The sequence below is a fragment of the Cibotium barometz genome, chromosome 17 (genome assembly GCF_041138505.1).
Source record: "Cibotium barometz isolate CiBa-2024 chromosome 17, ASM4113850v1, whole genome shotgun sequence".
NCBI lineage: Eukaryota > Viridiplantae > Streptophyta > Polypodiopsida > Cyatheales > Cibotiaceae > Cibotium > Cibotium barometz.
This window is the reverse complement of record NC_141062.1, coordinates 28,381,285-28,387,219: the sequence shown is the minus strand read 5'-3', so window position 1 is coordinate 28,387,219 and position 5,935 is coordinate 28,381,285.

Sequence of the window (5,935 nt, the reverse complement as noted above, 5' to 3'; positions counted from 1 at the left end):
TCAAAAAATTTGTCAATCTAAACCTCCAAGCATGGAAGTTGTTCTGGTCAAGCTTCTCTGCAGCAACAATCTGGTTTATTCCATGATTCGACATCTTGTCTACAACACAAAGTTACCAAAAACAACACTCTTGTTGGACTTGCACAAACTGTTGTATTCTCTACAGTGGTACTATACTGCACCCAAACTGTCACAACCATTGACCTCAATTTGAGTACATATACCCAATGGTAACTTTGAGACCTCTTTGCAGTACACACAGTGTCTATACAACCAATTGCCCTTCCTGCAGTTCCAAAAATAGAGTTGTTCTACAGAGAATCAAAACTTACCCGCAATGCTCGGAATGCCTGCGAACTGAAAAACGGAGATCTAGCACTCGAAACGCGTTTTTGGCCCAAAAAACGAAATATACTTGCCCTGTAGCTCTGCTCCCAGGAAGAAATCTCCTCAATCGGAGTTCGTTTGCCGGTGCCTCCCGAAGAGCTCCCGACAAAGGTGTAGTAGCCAACACAAAGGGGGAAGAGTAGATAAAGCTCTTACCCTCATACCGCTTCCTATGCTTCTCTTGCTTACTGATCAGCCCTTAGCATTCTGATACCATGAAAAGATGCAGGGGGAAGAGAGCTTGATCTCTTGCAAGCACACACACACTCACACAAACCCTAAAAGAGAACACACAAGGTGAGAGGCTGAAAATTCTTCTTCTTCTTCACACAGAAAAAGAAAGTCTACAAAGAAGATAAAGTGACTAACACAGATAATAGAGTATATTCAAGTGGTCCATAATGTGAACACGCTAAGTGGAGTGTGTAGGTGTGGACTAGTCAGTGTAGTCTAGCTGTAGAATATCTGGCAAAGATATGTCGGTGCGAGCTGCCAAACCCGCTAGTGATGTAAATGTCGAACGGTCATGCAGGCACCTCATGAGTATCGGCTTATGTTGAGTTTGACATCTCAACATGTAAGTATATTCCCTTCATCCTAGTCATTGGTTCTCTTGTGTTAGAAGCCCAGTTTGCTAGTCAGATTGCCAAATTTAGGGACTTTGCTGTGGGCCATGCTAGTGGGAGTGCCTCAGCAAAGCCGCTTGAAGGATAGCCAGCTTAATAAGATTCAAACCATATTGTAGAGTGATATCATCTTAGTCATGCCACTAGGCAGTGTTGGCATTCCAAAGGACCTATGCGAACTCCTCTTTTGTATCTTGCAAGCCTATCGATACAACAGTTGAAGCATCACCTGAGGTTTACCATCTTCTCCATTGCATATTGACCACGAGATAATTTCTGAAGCACTCCATCACCAATAAGAGGGCATTGTTCAATCCACTCGAGAGAGGTGAGAATTTCCTTCCACCCAGAGACCACTCCGTGAATTAAGGGTGATGCTTTAATCTGACATTTACCTCCTATGTCTAGCCGGTGTCTCCATGTCAGGCCCGGCCATTTTCCTAGAAGACACTTGGCTTATTGTAGAAAAAAATTGTTTATTATCCCCAAGGGTGATATGTCTCAGTCCTTTGTAGCCACTTAAGTCCTTTGTGAGGGATTTAGCATGAGAAGCCAAACCACCAATTATCCTTAGGCGCCCTTCTTGCCTAGGGAAAAATACTTGATCCCATGCGATTGCACGCCTGCTCCTCCCCTTGGAGTTACCCCATGAATAACTTGTCTACTTTGTGGGTTTTATCCTAGTAGGCCATCTTCACTTGGAGCTTGGGATAAAACCAATCAAATATCGACTTGTTGCTTACATCTATTTCGATGGGGCACCCTAACAACTTGAGAGGTGTGCCATGTGGAATCCACTTAAAATCATACTTAAAGTCCCATTGTTCACAATCTCCTCAATCCAATAGGAGGGCCTCTACTTTCATAGTGCTATTAATGGACCCGAATAATTGAGAAAATTCATCAACTACCTATAAGAAAGTATCTACATTAGACTCTTCATAAGTAAGAATCGAGCTATTATCACATCAGCAAAAAACATTGAGTGTCATCTCTTGATTAGTTTCTAGGAGGGGGAGGCCTTTGAGAAGCCCTCGTTCTTGGAATTACTGATGAATGTTGACAAAAGAAGGGGTTCTGTTACCACACCGAGAATGCCTGGGGGCATCCTTGACCAACCGATATTTGCAGTGAGAATTCCCCAGCTGCAACCCAATTAATGATGGCCTCTGAGTTGGCATTCCCAACAACTCTGTGGCCATGGAAGTATTTGTTGACCATGTTGTAAACGTTTATCTGCTAATGAAAATTGGGACCTTTATTGAGATCGAAGACCAACTTCACTTTGCTTATCCACCATTGGTCCTTGGGCACCTCCTCAAGGACGAGGATGAAGAGTTGGGAGAATCGGCACACACTGTGATGATAGTGAGGTCAAGGACATTGGCATAGTAGAGGTCATTAAACTTCTTCATTTTGGAGCTGCATCTCCGCTAGGGGGGTGAGTGGTGTGGGGCAATCAATGTTGAGAAAATTGTAAGCTGGCCCTTTTCCTTCTAGTATGCACAAGAACTTGCACCAAGACCACCTTCTTTTAATTTTCATAAACTTGGGGTCAATGTAGACTTGACTGGGAGCGACCATGTAAGAATGCTCACCACCTGTCCACTCAGGGGGCCTTTTCGATAGTTCCTAGCTCATAGTAACCAGTAATATATTCACATATCAAAATGGAATCTCCGTTGAAGATCAGCAAGGTCAACCAACAGATCCATATAAAAGAGCCATGGACTCATCCGTTGAGGACCAGCAAGGTCAACCAACAGATCCATATAAAAGAGCCATGGACTCATCCGTTGAGGACCAGCAAGGTCAACCAATGGATCCATATAAAAGAGCCATGGACTCATCCGTTGAGGACCAACAAGGTCAATCAACCAGATCCATGCCCAAATTCAGAAAACAACTCTTACTCCTTGTTCCAATATCTTCCTTGATGCACGCGTGGGTATTGTCAGCGATCCATAGCCCGAGCACCGTATGGTTAGCACCCTCTACAATCCTTCGCAAGTGACCTAGCGCTTCACTCATAGGCCGCTTCCTTGGTCCCTCATCCACCATACCAGAAGCTCACCATTTTAATCGAACCAAGGCTGGTCAAGACCTCGGCCGACCTTGCTATGCGAGACGTCCTCCATTGACTCTCCGTCAAGCAGCAGCTGTTGCAACTTTATCAGACTAGGTCTCCACAACCTCATTCACAAGACAGTCAAAATGCTTCCCCAGCATTCTTGACATAAAACAACCATTTAAAAAATAGGTCATAAATACAGTTTTTCTATAATGAACTCTCGTCTTTCCACATTGTTCCACATCAATTCTCATTTATTTCATGTGTATTCCCATTCTCATCACATCATTTTCCATTTCATCACATATTTTCTCATTTATCCACATTAGATCTCACCCACTCGCATCTACCCATATCCACATCTCATCACATCACATCTCCACTTTTATAATGGACTAGACATTAGCTTTGGGTAAACCCATTGTAAATACCCTCCCATCTCCATAAGGAAACTATGTCAAATCCCTTCATAGGAGATAAATTTAATGGTGAAGGTTTCTATACATGGCAAGTAAAACTCAAGTTTCTTCTCAGTAAAGATGGGCTTTGGGAGACAGTAAGTGGAAGAGAGAAATGTATAGGATTAGAAAAGCACCCAATTTAATGCAAAAGCGTGTATGGAATGTAACCTCTTATCGCTATTTTATAATTAGCTTAATCACTTTTCCTCTACTTTCAATTATTCAAGTATGATTAGCTTAATCCACTTCTATACACCTTCATAAGATTCCAACTTAATTTTTTAGTTGGTATTAAAGCCTATCACCATTCCCTATATTATGGTTGTAGAGAAAAGAAGAGAATAGAAGAAAATTATTCCATCCACCGTCTCTCTTATATGGTTGTCTACTCTTAAGTATGTGTGTTTGCAACAAGGAGCTCAAGCTTGCTCTCTTATATGGTTGTCTACTCTTAAGTATGTGTGTTTGCAAGGAGCTCAAGCTTGCTCTCTCCCCCCATTCTTATCATGGTATCAAAGTTTTGGTTTGTGTTAAGAGCTCACGAGGTAAGAAAGAGGCATGAAAAGGAAGCAGTACATGGGTAAGAGTGTAACTCCATCTTTTTCCCTTTGATTTGGAAGCAAATCTCTATAGGTAGCTACTAGAGATCACCATGCAGAGGCACAACAATATGGTGTCGTATCTTGAAATGCTCTTCATAATGAAGAAGAGAGGAATTATATTATGCTCAAGGCCATTTCGACCCTATGTTTAGCTCTGTAAGTTTGTGGAAGTGTTGATTTTGATTGTGTATGCCCAATTTCTAGTGTTAGAAGCATGTAAATTTGGTTGTAAAATATTTCATGCAGAGAATTTGAGATTTGCAAGTTGTTGTTGTGGCGGATGCATGTTTGTGTAACTAATTCACATGCAATGACAATATAATAGGTTTATAGCACCGCAAGAGGCAACTATGTCGGAGATTACAAGTATGGTGTAAGTGCAAAAGTTTTTACAAGCACTATTTAGTAAGTTGTTGCACACAATCATGTTTGACAATCTATCCTAAATTGTGAGCAAGAAGTTGGACAAGAACAACTTCCAAGCATGGAAGTTCACAATGAGAAACTTCCTCATAGGAAAAGAATATTGGGAGTTCATTTCAGGTGACAAAAAGGAGTCGAGCTTTGGAATGAAAGAAAATGTCACTCCTCAATAGGCACAAGCTTTTAAGACTTGGCATGAGAAAGCGAGAAAAGTGATATAATAGTTGTCTATTAGTGTGTTAAATGCTATGATCGGTTATATACATGATGTAGCAACACCTAAGGATAAATAGGATTTGGGGCCTTTTGGCTCCCTTTTTTGCTTTACAAGTTTTGTGTAGGCACTTTGTGGAAGTGTCGATTTTGACTATGCATGTCTAATTTCTAGTTCAATGCATAGTTAGCATAAATTTGGCTGTAGGAACATTTTGTGTAGAGAATATATGAGATTTATAGGTTGTTGGTGCAGATGTATGTCTATGTGACTGGTTCACATATAGTGAGAGTATAATAGGTTTATAGTACACTCTGTTGGAGATTGCAGGTTCTTGTTATAAGTGCAAAAGTTTTTGCAAGCATGTAAGTTGTAGGTAATGGCTAACGTTCTATCCTAGATTGTGAGCAAGAAGTTAGACAAGAGCAACTTCTAAGCATGGAAGTTTAGGTTGATAAGTTCCTCATGAGAAAAGAATATTTGGAGTTTGTTTTAGGTTACGAGGAGTCACGGGCTTCTACAAGAATTTGTCACTCCTTAACAAGTGTAGGCTTTAAGGATTGGCATGAGAAAGCCAAAAAAGTGATGTACTTGTTATCTATTAGCATGTCGAATGCTATGATTGATCATATACAGGATGCAGTGACACCTAAGGCTACATGGGATACCTTAGTAAGATGTATATAACACAAGTACTAAGGCAAGAAAGATGAAGTTAAAGCAAGAACTATATAATAATGTGCAGGGGAATAATGATTACTCATGGAAAGTGAAAGGCCTTACAGATGCCCTTGCCTCTATATTGGAGCTCCAGTTGATGACAACGACTTGGTGTTGGTGTTGGTCACATTGAAGATAGAAGTGATGAGATTTTTGTGATGCAAAAGCATATGATGAGTTCCACACTACAGATGAAATTCTGGAGTTGTATGGTATGTTGGTTCAAGTGCTTCCAACCACATGACCACATTCATGGAGAGTGGTTTAGAGATATATAAAAAGTGAAAAAACTAGGGGTGATGATATTGTGCATGTTGGTAAGGTGCTATTATCTATGCAAGATGGCAAAATGAAGTACTTGTAGCCGATGTACTTCATGTTCCAAACATTACAAAGATTCTATTTCGGTTGGATAAATGGTCAAGCAAGGT